The 15,716-nt window shown below is 38.6% G+C and overlaps 1 long non-coding RNA gene across 1 annotated transcript in view; it reads left to right on the top strand.

Annotated features, from left to right (window-relative positions):
* The first annotated feature begins 5,514 nt into the window (after positions 1-5,514).
* The window catches only part of LOC122477801, a 44,772-nt gene continuing 34,570 nt past the window's right edge, over positions 5,515-15,716 (top strand). The window contains exons 1-2 of the long non-coding RNA XR_006295765.1: positions 5,515-6,010; positions 10,526-10,666. This is a non-coding gene — a long non-coding RNA (uncharacterized LOC122477801). The remainder of the gene's footprint in view (positions 6,011-10,525; positions 10,667-15,716) is intronic.

Raw genomic sequence — 15,716 nt, forward strand, 5'->3', positions numbered from 1 at the left:
GACTCAGTTTTAGAGCATGAGATTTGAATTGGTCATCCAGAAGGCCAAATTTGTGTATAAGCTATTTAATTTCCATTCCCAAGCATTCCTGTTATTTAAATTCTCACATTCTAGTGTTACTGGAAAATGAGGTGAATTAAACTAAACTTGTAAATAATCTGTGGCATTTCTGAAGCAGAGGGAAAAAAAGTACTGGTGGAGCCCTTCAGTTGTTCTTAACACTTCTTCTTGGAAGGGACATATTCAATTTCCTCTTATATTTCAGTGGCCACATCCAGTCACATGGCCAAGCCTGATGTCAATGGAGTGGGATCAGTGGCCCTGGGAGGGACATCAGGGACCAGCTAATCCTTGTGACCCCATAGCTATACTTCTACCCTAAAGAGCAGAATTTAATCACCCTCAGCTTCGTCAACAAGAGAGGTTGTTGAGTACATACACATGAGGGCAAAATACTGGGGAAGTGTAAATCTAATATTTTCTAAATGGGAAGCTGCTGGTTATATTGTGGGAGGGCAAGGGATAGAACCTCATCCAATCCTGTTACTTATCTGGAGAGGTAACTTAGACTCTATGAGTCTGAACTTGGTTATCTGTGATGTGGAACCCATGATATCTTTCTCACAATGCTGTCTTGAGGAACGAATGAGAAAACCTGTCAAATACATATGAGCTGTAGTAGGACTTCAACACATATTATTCTTGGCCCACCTTCCTCCTTCCTCCCAGAGAGGAGATGATGTTGGCCTAATCAAAGAACATTATTGGCATAGAGAGCATCTGGAAAGGTAGTAGCAAGAGCTGAAATATGTCCCCATAATGTATTTGCTTTGATGTCAGTTCTGAGTTTATGGGATGAGTTTCCAGTGGAAGTTGGGGAGAGAGAAAAATATCACTACACCATTTCCTGTTAAAGCATATGCTTTCCTGTCCCTTTAGTTTGTCATCTAGTTTGATACTGGAGGAAGTTCCCATTGATCCTCAGGCAGAAGAGACAGTACACAACAAAATAACATGGATACCAGATGGAAAACTGGAATCAGGACAAAGACACATCCCCAACTATAGAACGTTGGATAAATCACTCCCCTTGTGCTGACCTCAGCCCTAACACAATGATGCTCTATAACAGTGGCCTGAGATTTGGGTCAGAAAATTCAGTTTAAACATGGATATCATTAGTTGAAGGTTGAGAGATTTTTTTGTTTTGTTTTGTTTTGTTTTTGGTCTGAAACTACATGTGCTAGGCAGAATTCTAAGACAATCTCCAATGATCTTCATCCTTGGATAATTCTCTCCCCCTTTGAGTGTAGGTGGAACCAATGAATATGAAGAGATATCACTTCTGTAATTATGTTATATGATAAAATGGATAGTATCTACGTGGGCCTCACCTAATCAAACAAGTTATTTAAAATCATGGAATTTTCTTTGTTTACAGAAGAGGAAGTGAGAGACTCAAGGCACAAGAAAAATTAACTTCACTATTGCTGGGTCAAAGATGGATGAGTCCACGTGGCAAGAAATTAGAGTAGGATCGGAGAGCACCTCTAGGATCTGAGAGCACCCCTAGCTGACAGCCATCAAGGAAATTGGGACTGTAGTCCAACACTCACGAGGAACAAGAATAATCTTGGAAGCAGATTTGCCCCAGAATCTCCAAAGACCTCAATCCAACCTACATGGACACCTTGATTCCAGCCTTGTGAACTCCTGAGGAGAGAACATGATCATGCTGTGCTAGACTTCTGACCTTATGATACATGGGTATAGCTTTCAGCCATGAAGTTTGGGTGTAGATGGTAACTAGAGAAAATGCATTACCATGATAACAGTATTTATAGTGCATGGTGGGGTTGAAGGTTATGAATATATTCACACTAGCATTTCGATGTACTTTCTACATTTCTAAATGGATTATGGGTTACTTGCTAATTAGAAATAAAGCCCTTAGAATTTATTCATGTAAAATATGTTATATTTCAGACTTTTAAAAAGTTATAGTAAATACTACAATAGGCAAACATGTACATAACCAAAGTTATGAAGTAAAACATTACAGAAAGTAGATGCCTCCGTGTTACTCTGAATGCGTTACCCCTAGAGAGACCCACTATCTAGGGATGTGAATATATCCCTAAACAAAACACATGGCTGCTTTATGTATTTTTAGTTCTAATTATGTAAGTAATATATTTATATATTTCTTATTGAAAATTTTCTCTCTGAAAATAGGTTTTCTAAGATTTCTCTAATGAAGTGACCTTGGGACTGGTCATATTTTTAGGCATGCTGCTATGAGCATACTTGCACTTGTGCCCAGGACTCTGCAGTACAGACTTAAGAGTGTAGCAACTGACAGGACCTCATGACTTTTTCTTTTTTTAAAAAAAAATGTTTATTTATTTTGAGAGAGAGAGAGAGAGAAAGAGTGCAAAAGTGAGGGAGGGGTAAAGAGAGAAGGAGAGAGAGGATCCCAAGCAGGCTCTGCACTGCAACAGAGTTGAACATGGGGCTTGATATCATGAGCCATGAGATCATGATCTGAGCTGAAATCATGAGTCAGACGCTTAACTGACTGAGCCACCCAGGTGCCTCACCTTATCTCCTTTTGTCATAGATATTGCCAAATGTCTCTGTAAAGAGGTTGCAACAATGTGTCCTCCCCCAGCAGTGTATGGAAGCAGTGTGCAGAATAAATACAAAGCCAATGACCAAGTTTTCTTTTGAAACTTAATAATTATTTCAATATATATTCTGAAGCATAAAGTTAACATAAAGCTGAACATTTAGAAATGGACAGGTGAAATGTACCATTTATAGAGAAATAGAGAAAAAGTGTCATCAACATTCTAACAAGGTATCCGATTAGCAAATATTAAAAATGCCATGAAACTCATTGTTTGCACAGATCTGGAAAGATGAGTGTTCTCATCTTGTTGTGGGTTGAGATACACATTAGTAAAGAAATTTCAAAGTTAAGCCAGATAGTACTAAAAAATATTAGATGCTCATGCTCTTTGACAAAGGAGTCTCACTTATGCTATCTATCCTCCTGATGCAGTTGGTGAGGCCCCTACATCATTACTCATCTATCCACACTGCTCAGGGCTGAGCTGTGCATTGCCCTAGCTGGTTCTGTATCTTCAGTCGTCCAGACCCTGTGCTATCCAGCCTTCAATTGAAACAGGAAAATCTGTCTTATAGCTGGATGCAGCCTTGATGGACCATCCATGGAGCCATCTCAAGCATTGATATGGAACAGCACTCCGGTTCCTCCTGGAATAATGTATTGACCTCTGATCTAACCCCTAAGTAAAATCTTCCATCCTCTTACCCTTGGGTCCTCAGATGCCCTCCTCTCCCTACTAGGTACAAGAAGCCCAATCTTTTCCACAAGTTTAACTTTTCACAAAGCATGGAAGAAACATGGGCTTCAGACATCTTTTACTTCCCACCCTGGCACAAACCTCCCCTGAGGTAAGAGGACGAAGCACCAAGCCTGTCTCCCTGGTGCAGGGAGGGTAAAAAAGAACAGTGATTAATCACCTCAGCAGTATGTGTCCTGATTCCTTTGCTAAAGCTCTGCCACCAGCAACTAAAGGTGCCCAGAATGCCCAGGTCCATCCCTGGCTCTGCCAGTGGGTGTGGGGAGAAACCTCTTTTCTGTCTGTGTCTGTGTTCAGGAGCACGTGCTTTGTACTAATATATATTCATGAAGAGAGGATAGTGATACCTCACTACCGGGGTTGTCATGAGGATTAAATCCAGCCACTAAGTGAAGAACATTGGACTTGGGCTCAGCTCAACCATCTGATCCATAAATTATAGCTGTCTTTCCTCCCCAGAGGAGGAAACTCATACAGCTCCTTGAATTGCTCCCTTAGCATATATCCTAATATATATGTTAACCTGAATGCAGGTCAGAATCAACTTCGGGATCCTTTTCTAAACCCTCACCTGAAATTTTCTTGTTGGTAGAAATAGGGCTTCTATCAAAGGCCATTCAAATGATTAAGTTATAATAATACAGGTCTCAGAAAACAGATACCCTATTTAGCACCAACGGTATATGTGAATATCTGTTGCCCTTTCATTCCACAATACCAGGTATTATGATCTTATCTCTATTTTCAATCTATTTGTGTTCCCCAGACTTTCACCATTGGAAGAGTCTTCTCAGATGGTTGTTAAACTTACAGATTCACAGGCTTGTCCCCTAGAGTTGTCAGATTTAGTAAATAAACATACAGGACGCCCAGGTGAATTTGAATTTCCGACAAACAAAATAATATTGCATAAGATGTATTTACACTAGAAAGTTTTTGGTGTTTATCTGAAATTCAAATATATATGAGTTAAATTTAGTTTGGCAATGTTACATATGGGGGGCTCTGTGGGGTAGAACCAAGATGCTCCAGTCAATAGCCTCAGCCAACCCCCCAGCAGATGCCACATGGATCATCATCCATGTTGAGCGAGCTCTCTTGGATGTTCCAGCTAAGTGGAGCTTCCAGATGACTGCAGCCCCAGGTGGGAGATACCAAATAGAGCAGAAAGATACCCAGTGGAGCCCAGTTAACCCACAGAATCCTGAGAGATAAAAATGTCTATTGAAAGGGAACTTCTTTTGGATACATGTGGACAGGGATATTTGACAAGACAGCAGATAGATAAACATTACAGCCCTTGGCCTTTGCTATTGTGTCAATGCAGCACTGCTGAGTGGATAACTGTGTCCAACTCTGGGGTTTATTAATAGTAAAGGCCTTTCCTGCAGATTCTAAGCCCTTTCTCTAATACAACTTTTATAGAAAGTTGATATATTGTTCTCCTCATTATCTTTTTTTTTCATATTTTTAGTTGTTTTACAGCTCAGATGTGGAGCAGGGATGTATGGTGGGTGGGTGGGGGCTTAAAAGCTCAAGCATTTTGGATCAAGACCATAGAAATAGCTGAGAGCTAGCAAGTCACAGAAAGGGGAGAAGAGCTGTGGGATAATTGTAGGACCCACTCCTGAGGGAAGAGCAGAAAATTTGCTTCATGAGAGCAATTTACCACCAAAGGTTTTAAGGGACAAGGCCTGGTATATAGAGAAGATAGAAGTATTTTGGTTACGTATCGATGCCGCTCCATATGGAAGAAATTATCAGGAATGAATGATCAGAATCCTCAAGTACAAACAAATGTACTGTTCAACTGACTAAGTTTCTGCCTACTAAATTACTATAATATTCTAGGCCTGCTTCCTTGAAATAATTACAAATTGCTGAAATGACATTTCGTGTATGTATCTAGATCATTCAGTCACATGATTATAGATGTTCTTTTAGTTTTCACTACAGATGGTTAACTGCTTAGCATGGTGTGGAATTTTACATGTCCACCCTCTCAGTGCTAGCTCATCTTCAAGAACTCTAGGACACTTCCCTGGGGCTGAATGTACTGATAATACTCCCCTACTGTCTCTTTAAAGCAAACAAAAATCCTCACAGTAGGGGAAATCTTTGTTCCATCAACCTAGGCCAAGTTCCAACAACTGTCCTAGTTTCAGTCTAGAGCCTCTAATTACTATGATTTCTCTTGTGGTGGCCTGAAGAGCAAAGGTATTTTGCGTTCAGCGAGATTCCAAGGGGTGCGTGAGTCTTGCAGAAGCATTTCTAGTATGGACTAAAAAAGCCTATGCTTCGCAGTTGCCGTAGAAACCTGACGTCATAGGGCGACCGCGACGAATTTTTAATAAGCCCTGGTTTGGAGAGCAGGTCTCGACCTCAGAAGTTTGGGACTCAGCTGAGAGTGTGGGGTCCCGCTGAGAGGGCTGAACCGCCTTGGAGTGTGAGGAGACAGAAGAATCCAGATCCAGCTTTTCCCGCTTTGGGCCTCGGTGCCCCGGCTGTCTTGTATGTAAAGCCATTGTGGTCCCTCCCAGCTCCAGTGAGTGTAAGCGTTCCTGCTGGGGTGTCCTGGAGCTGCTTTCCTCTAAAGACAAGGATGCGGGAGGTTAAGACAGGTAACTTAACCTCTCTGTGCACCAGCTTCCCCCCTCTGTACAGTGGATATGAGAATGCTTCACTCAGGGTCGCTGAGAACAGTCAGCAATTGGACTGAGCAAACCCATATCCCTGTGGTTATTGCGGGGTCATAAATGCCTGCATGAATTCAGGCCATTTCTTATCCCTTTCCAATTTTGTTGTTAGGAGATAAAGAGGAGAAAAAAGGCTCTGGTGAGAAGCCCATTAAAACATGTAGTTGCTATGACCACCACCTGGTTGTATGTCATTGTCAGTAACCTAGTGCCTGGCTTGGTACTGGCCACATAGTCACACCAGTAAGGGATTGTGATAGCTGGATCTGTCTTTTCCTGTGGAGCTCTTCATACCAGCGGCCCAGCTCATATCAGGTGCCTGAAGAAGGCAGGTTTTGAGGATCTGAGTCCTGATGGCTACTGAAGTTTCTACTTCAGGTTCAAGGGCAGCAGTCCTCAGGAGAGCCCAAAACCTTGCATTCCTGGTGGAATATGAGGCCTGGATCAATAACTTTATTGATCTGAACAAAAGCATGTTTTAGAATAGCTCCTATGAAGTTCACAAACTAGCCTAAAAGTAGAGAAGCTGCGTTGATCTCATCTTGAGAGAAGAGGTTTACCAGGTGGAATGTCATTCCTTCAGTAGCTATATGGTTTGTAGTAGCCCCTGAGGCTCATTTTAGGGAAGTGTTTTGTCTGAAAGCACTGAATTATCCAGCTTGAGGAAGGAATGTGATCTTTAACATGCATTTGGAATAAATTTACCTAAGTTGTTCTCCCTGGGTAAATATTATTCAGTGATTCTCATATTTCTCACAGATGTGTGTTGAAAATGCATTTGGTTAAAGTATTCCTAGTAATTTGAGAATGTAATATAGTTCCCTGGCTGCTGTGTTTTTATCCATTTTATAATGAAACATTTTAGGAAACCAGAAATTTTACAAATATTAAACATGTCAGTTATAAGAATTTATATTTAAAAAAATACTTCTGTGTTTTATTATTATATACTTATTATACTGAGCCTTATATCCTATAATAACCAGGTACTCTTAAATATAGTTATGTTTACTTTCCCAGTATATAACAGTTTCAGTTCTTTGTTACCTGGCCTCTACCCCACCCCCTGCCCACTATGTATCCAGGCAAGCACTTATCTTCTCTCACTGTAGATTAGTTTTCATGTCCTAGAATTTTGTTTGAATAGAATCATAAAGGGTTTTTTTGCTTTTTTGGTTTTGGTCTGGCTTCATTCACTGAGCCTATTTATTTAGATTTACCTTTTTTTTTTTTGCATGTATCAATAATTCATTCTCTTTTTTTAAGTTTATTTATTTTGAGGTGGTGGGGACAGGGCAGAGAGAAAGAATCCCAAGGAGGGATTGGGATGGGAGGCTCAAACTCATGAACCTTGAGATCATGACCTGAGCTGAAGTCAGGCTCTTAACTGACTGAGCCACCCAGGCGACTAAATAGTTTATACTTTTTTAATTGATGAGTAGCATCCTAGTATATGGATATGTTACAATTTGTTTGAAATTTGTTTTTTTTTTAAATTAAACCTCCAATGAACATTTGTGTATAACTTTTTGCATAGATATATGCTTTCTTTCTCTAGTATTTCCCCAGAGTATATACTTAAGAATGCAATGGCTGGATCATGTAGTAGATGTAAGACTAACATTGTTAAGAAACTACCAAACTGGTTGTACCATTTTTCCCTTGTCACCAGCAGTGTATGGGAGTGTCCTCTACAACCCTGCTAATGAATGGTATGGTCAATCTTTTTAATTATAGCCATTCTCATGAGGATGTAGTGGTATGAAATTATAGTTTTAATTTACAATTCCCTAATGATGTTGAGCATATTTGCATGTGTTTTTTTTTTGCCATTTCTACATCTTTGATGAAGTGTCTATTCAAAATTTTCCTCCATTTTTTTATTGTAGTGTCATTTTTTTTTCTAATTGACTTTATAGATTTTCTATATTCTAGATACAGGTCCTTTGTCAGATATGTAATTTGCATGTATATTCTGCCAATAAGCGCCTTGTTTTTTAATTATTTTAACAGTGTCTTAAGAAGAGCAGTTTTTGACTTGGAGGAAGTCCAATTTATATATTACTTCACTTACAGATTATAGTTTTGGTATCTCCTGTATGAAATCTTCACCTAATCCAAGGTCACAAGGACTTTTTCCTATGTTTCTTCTAAAAGATTGATAGCTTTAGGTTATATACTTAAGTCTGTGATCCATTTTGAGTGGACTTTTGTATATAGTGTGATACATGGGTAACAATTTATATTTGTGTATATGATATGCACTTGTCCTAGTACCATTTGTTGATAAGACTCCCATTTCTTCACTAAATTGTTTTTGCCCACTTTTCTTTTTTTTTTTTTTATAAATTTTTTTTCAACGTTTATTTATTTTTGGGACAGAGAGAGACAGAGCATGAACGGGGGAGGGGCAGAGAGAGAGGGAGACACAGAATCGGAAACAGGCTCCAGGGAAACAGCCCAGAGCCTGACGCGGGGCTCAAACTCACGGACCGCGAGATCCTGACCTGGCTGAAGTCGGACGCTTAACCGACTGCGCCACCCAGGCGCCCCTCACTTTTCAAACATCAGTTGTCCATATATGTGTGGGTCTGTTTCTGGACTCTTTAATCTTTTTCTTCAATCTACTTGTCTACCTTGATTCTAATACCATACTGCTTGATTACTATAAGTTTTAAATGAGTCTTAAAATCTGAGAGTGTTCATCCTCCAACTTGATTCTTTTTCAGTTGTCTTTCATGGTCTAGATCCTCTGAATTTCCATATAAACTTCAGAATTGGCCTGCCAATTTCTTTAAAAATATTTGCTAGTATTTTTATTTGGATTGCATTGAATATATGGATGTATTTAAGGAGAAGTAACATTGAAATAATACTGAATCTTCCAACCTGTGAAGATAGTTGTCTCTCCATTCATTTAGGTCTTTAATTTTTCTAAGCAATATTTTTTAGTGTTCAGTGAACAAGCTTTGCACATATGTGGACAGATGATCCATAACTATTTCATACTTTTTGATGTTATTGTAAAATACATTGTTTTATAAATATTATTCCCAATTATTTTATTTTCACTAAGCTGTCAGCAGCCAAATATTTAATAATAACTGTTACAGGATCTTTTTGGTTGAAAGCACAGACCACTCTAGGATGAAAAAGTTACCTGATGGATAACATGCATTTGACTGTTTCTATATCAGCTTTTTGACATCATTGGCAATGTACTGAAACTAGGGAGAAAAATGTCACAGAGACAACTCTACAGGTCATCTCCAGAAAAATCAGTCACTAAAATGAAGTAGTTATGTGTGGTTAGAATTGAACCAGTTAAATTGTGGGTGTTTTTTTTTTTTGTCCCTTGAATTGATGAATTCTGGGTACTTGAATGGTGAGACAGGGGAAGGAGAGAGCATGTACATATATGAGTATGTATGTTTGTATGTATGTGTGTGTTGCTGAAGCTGCCAGGAATCTTTATTGTGAAGAATACTTCAGGTTAATTACTTTACTGTGGTTGTGTCAGTCCTGTTCACTTCCTAGCATATAATAGGAAGTAAATCACAGTGGTTGTTTTTTCTCCAGCTTTAGTTGGCCAGCATGGTTACCATGGTGACTCTGTGACTGCTGTGAGATTTGGTGCAGATTGAGCGTTGTTTTATAATTATAGCCCAAATTGCTTATTAGTAACATGGTTGTCAAGTGTTGATTTTCTGATTTCCTCATTCCTTCCTGCATTATCCATTGAAATTTGACTGAAGGTAGAGATTTCTCTTCTCCTTGTTTTATATGTTTTTAAAATTTACATCAGTATGAATAATAGATTTCTATTTTGCAGAAAGAGTTACCATTTGATGCTACAATTATTTATTTTTATGCTTAAATGTCTCAGAATTGACCAATGGAAGCCCCTTCAAGTTGACTTCTATGTCTACTTGACAACTGCTTAGAATTCTTTCAATATTTACTTTGTCTCCTGAGGCTATCTTCTAATCTATAGAATGGAAATCACCTCAGATAATCATTTTGAGGAATTGAAGAGAAAAAGTCTGAAAATAACAACCTCCTGTATGTGGCATCTAGTAGGCTCTCAGTGGGTGCTAATTCTCCATTCCAATTTTGCCTTCTTCACTCTGTCAATATGTTACCTCTGACATGAACATGATAGCAGGAATACCAGAGAGAATATTTGGACATGGAACAGCAAGCAGGGATGAGCCCCCATTCACATGATGTGAGAGCTTCAGTGTCACTGCTGTGTGTGTAAGGAGGCTGTGGGATGGAGGTAGAGAAGAGGCACAGCGTCATTGCACAGCTTCCTGTGAACTGGGTGGGGACAGGCAAGCACAAGCTCACTAACTGCTGTTGTGTTTCATGTGTTTTCCCTTCCTTTCACTTTCTGTTCTATTCCATGTGATGTCTGAACACCTGACTCTTCCTTTCTAGTGGAACAACAGACAGGCATGTGAATTCTGAGCCCTGAAAACAGGAACCGATAGAGAAGAACAAAGTGTGATGTAGAGTGTGCTAGACTGGTTCCTAGAGCAAGAATGAAGAGATCAGGGTCCCATCATTGGGACACTTTAGGTAAGTCACTATGCTTCCACCAGCCTTGTCTATACAACAGGATAACAGTATCCAATTCTCCCAACCACCTGGGAGTATTATGAAATTTAAGTGTGATCCCATGTGGGAAAGCAATCTGTGGTCATATGTGTGAGGGAAGGACCAGTGTGCTTTTGAGTAATTACATTAACAGAGACACCACAGATATCATTGAACTCTGAATGGGAGACATAAAATTAATGGTACACAAACATCAGATGCTTAGGTCAGGATTTCTCCAAATGTAGTCTTGCAGAAGTCCAGGGGAGGGATGAGGGTGGATTGACCCAGTACTGCCAGTGTGCAAATGACAAGGGATAGCCTTGGACAGGATGTGTTGGTGATAGGACAGGTGGGGCCTGAGATGATTGTGCGTGGGGGTACATGAGGATAAGTCTGAATGAAGGATGAGCACTTGGCTTTTGTTCAGCCAAGTGCAGACACGGTGGTGGTGTTTCCTGAGATCGGTTGTTCCATGCGCTTTTGAGACATTCTCATGATAATTAGGTAAGCAAAGTGGTTATGGTAAAAGCGATTTACAAAATGGATCATTTAATGAATAGGATTTAGTTGTAAAACTATTACACTTTATTAAACACACATGCAGACTATAAAACTATATAAATATCATATTGTAAGTATTTATTTAAAGTAGCTAGCATTTTTGAGCTTTTACTGTGCACCCAGCAGTGTTCTAATAGTGTATTAACTCAATTCTCAAAATAATAACCCATGACATAGGGGTGATTGTATTTTCCATTTTACAGAAGAGGAAACTGAGGCACAGGTTTTTTAATCTCCAAAGATCACAGAGAGCTAGGTATCCCAAAGTCTTTGCAGAATTTTTTAAATAATAGGATTGTGGACTATTTATTCTTGTAAAGACCAAAATTCAAAGCAATGTTTATTTAAAACTGCTGTGTCTTCTATAGTAACGCACAACCCCAATTTTCTACATGAGGCAATTGAGTGACTGTAAGGTGAAGAAAAAGAATTCAGACTCATACAGAACTAGGATTTGGACCTGGTCTGTCTCCAGAAGCCACATTCCTAACCAGTACCCTTAGGTAGGAAGAAAAAGACATTTGTTGCACTATGTCAGCCTACTATGGGTGATGTTAGGTCAGGACCATCTGTATCTCTTTGGGTGGAAACTATGTTTCAGTAGGCGTTTGCAGTGTACCAAATGGTATTTATTTAAGAAAAACGAAAAGGTAGTAATTATAGACAAAAAAATGTGTCAAAGATGAAAAAAGCTAGACCCTGGTTAAAGTGGTAAGGACAGATTTTAATCAGCAATATACTTTTGCGACAGGGAAGAGTCCAGTATGAACTCATCTCAACTTTAATTTGTCTAGAGGTGACTGAGAAGTTTAAAGGGAACATGAGGGAATAGGGAGAGGAGTGAGTAGGAGTTAAGTAGATTCAAGGAAGTGAAAAATTACAAAAATAATGAAGTAGGTTTCATCCAGGTGAAACCCATCGGAGTTTGTTAACTGGCTTTTATTCAAGTTAGATTTCTATTCTCCCACAGAGGCTAGAGGCAGGGGCCGTATCTTCAGGTGCTAGCTGGAACAAACAGTAAATTGTTCTGGAAGCCTTGCGTTTTCTCAGGCGATCACTTTAAAGGGGTTTAGGCTCATCTTACAGATGCAGCCTTCAGCTGTTAGAAACTATGGTAGTGTTTAGATCAAGACTTAATTGTCCAGGGTTGAGGTGTAGTCAAGAAGAGTGCTAAGAGGACTATGCCTAGAGTTTTGTCCAGGAGAGAATCTTCGTCAAAGGTGATAATTATAAAAAAGAGAATAATCATGAAAATTACTATGAATTAGACAAATTCTGTTAAAATAATTCCTTGGACTTTCATGGTAATTTTTTTCCCTCTTATGAACCCAAAGTGCTTTTCAGATGGGAATCACATTGCTCTGTGTTCTAGGCTTTGTTGGATGGGAGGCAGGGCTGATGTGACCACTCTTGATTGGTGAGGCCAGAGGAGGTGTGGTATTTTACCCAGGGTCACCTAGAGTTAGTGGGTTAGGTTCGCCTATGGATCCAAGTATGTCTCTTGACTGGTACTCAGTTTTCTGTACATCAAATATAGCACTAGCCTTGTTCTTATACGTAGTGAATCACTTTAAGAGCTCACAGGATATGTTCTCTTTAAAGTTAACCTGCAAGTAATATACAAAGACACTGAGTCTCTTCAAATAAAAAGAAATAGAGTATTGATTATCCTCTCCTTCCCTAATCTCTATTGGGAGGTTAGAAGAAAAATTCCTGGAATCATACATGCAGCATGTACTTTTCTGTGTCTGGCTTCTTTCAGTCAACATAAAGTATATTTACATTATCATTGTCCATAGTTTTAGATTTTTCATTTTCATTGGTTGTATAGCAAGTAGTACATTATGTGGGTATTTTACAATATATGTATCTGTTTTGGGAATTTATGTATTTTTACATTTTTGACTTATTTTGAGTAATGGTACTATGAATGTTCTTCTACATATTTTTTGATGGATATATATTTTCATTTCTCTTGGACATATACCAAAGAGTGGCACTTCTAAGTCATAGAGTATGCATATGTTGAGTACATCAGACAGTGCCAAGCAGTTTTTCAAGTGGTTGTTCCAGTCTATGTTCCTACCAGCAGTATGTGAGAGTCCCACTTTTTCCAAATTTTCGACAATACTTGGTATATTCCACCTTTTTCATTTTGTTATTCTGGTGGGCATGTAGTGTTATGTCATTTTGATTTTAACTTTAATTTCTCTGTTTTAATTTTTCTTTAACTGTCTCTAAAATATTTAATTTTTTTAATCTAAAGAAGGTCCATTTTCTTAACCTTCTAATTTATTTGCTGAAAAAACTGGATCATTTGTCCTGTGGAGCTTAAATTTTGGGTTTTGCTAATTATATCCTTATTGTGTTGTTATATTCCTCCGTCTCCTCCCATTGCCTTTATTTATTTATGCCTTTATTTACTTACTTATTTGTTTATTTATTTATTATTTTTTTAGAGAGCACAAGCAGCAGAGGGGCAGAAGGAGAGGGAGAGAGAGAATCTAAAACAGACTCCACACCCAGCTCATAATTCAATGTTGGGCTCAATCTCACGACCCTGAGATTATGACCCAAGCCAAAATCAAGAGTTGGATTCCTAACCGACTAAGCCATCTAGGTTCCCCCTTTCTATTGACTTTAAGTTGATAATTAGGTTTAGAGGCTTGTTAAGATTCAGGTTTTTTGCAAGAGTACCTTAGATGTGGTGTTGTTTAGTTCTATAGTATTACACCATGAAGCTGATTTTGTCTAGTTGTCTCCTGTTGTGACACTAAGATTGATCACTTAATTTGAGTATTCTTAACCTAATCCATTGAGTATAAAATAACCCATGTGCTTTTCACCTTATGGTTTATACAATTTTTGAAGATTGTTGCCTGGGTCTGCATTTCATTAAAGACTACAAAATAGTGTTCTAATTCTGATTTCTTCTGCATTCATTAGCTAAAATTTTTTTATTGAAAAAAAAAAACCCTAACATAATTAACCTTTAGGTTGTGCTGAGCTTCGTTTGCACATGAAGACAAGGATGAATGTGTAATTCTTTTGCAGTATTTCCACTTTTCTTTTTTTTTTATTATTTTTAATGTTTATTTATTTTTGACAGAGAGAGAGAGACAGAGTATGAATGGGGCAGGGGAAGAGAGAGAGGGAGACACAGAATACAAAGCAAGCTCCAGGCTCTGAGCTGTCAGCACAGAGCCCGATGTGAGGCTCGAACTCAGGGACAGTGAGAACATGACCTGAGCCAAAGTCAGACGCTCAACTGACTGAGCCACCCAGGTGCACCTATTTCCACTTTTCAAAATAATGATTTGTTTCACTAGAATCCTCCAAAGGTGAGCAGTGAGTTCATTTTATTTTGTTTTGCATTTTGGTTACAGTGTCATCATGAACTCATAGATCTTTATATTTGATATGTTTTAATCCATTATGGTCATGAATCATTTTGATCTTCAAAATGTTCTATGTTTGGCCAGTGGAGCTTCCTTCAGATTGACTTTTGAGTCTTTTCCTTTCTTTTCTTTTTTTTCTTTTTTTTTTTATTTTTGAGAGAGAGAGAGAGTGCACGAGTGGGGGAAAGGCACAGAGGGAGAAGAGAATCTCAAGCAGGCTCCATGCTCAGCATACAGCTCCAATCTTACAGCTTAATCTCATGACTGTGAGATCATGACCTGAGCCAAAATTAAGAGTTAGACACTTAACTGACTGAGCCACCCAGATACCACTGGCTTCTGAGACTTATTTAACATGCTTTCTGGTAATATAGTTTGGCATAATTCATCTGATACAACTCCTACCGCAGACCTGGAATCAGCCATTTTGCCAAGGAAGCCTGGTTCCTTTTAGTGGGAAATGATTTTAGAGGGTTCAATCAGGGTACTAGAGGTGCTCATTGCCACTTGATTAGCCATTGTTTCTTGACCATTTTAATGCATGCAGCCTGTAAATACTTATATATATATTTTAAGATATTATTTTAAAATAGATGTTATTTTATAGAGCAGTTTTAGGCACATAGCAAAACTGAGTGGAAAGTATAGAGATTTCCCATATATGCCTTGCCCTGCACATACATAGCGTCTCCCATTATCAAAGTAGTACATTTGTTATCATTGGTGAAGCTATTTTAACACGTCATTATCACCCAAAGTCCACAGTTTACTATATGGTTCATTCTTGGTGTTGTGCATTTTATGGGTTTGGAAAGTGTATAATGATATGTATCTATCTGTATCTACACAGAAAGTACTCTGTACTTTCACTGCCCTAAAAATCCTCTGTGTTTCATGAATTCATCACTTTTCCCACTCTAATCCCTGGCAACCACTGATCTTTTACTGTCACCATAGTTTTGCCTATTTCAAAATGTCATATGGTTGGAATCATATAGTGTGTAGCTTTTTCAGATTCGCTTCTTACACCTAATAACATGTATTTAAGGTTCTTCCGTGTTTTCATGCCT

The sequence above is a fragment of the Prionailurus bengalensis genome, chromosome X (assembly GCF_016509475.1).
Source record: "Prionailurus bengalensis isolate Pbe53 chromosome X, Fcat_Pben_1.1_paternal_pri, whole genome shotgun sequence".
In the NCBI taxonomy this organism is placed as follows: domain Eukaryota; kingdom Metazoa; phylum Chordata; class Mammalia; order Carnivora; family Felidae; genus Prionailurus; species Prionailurus bengalensis.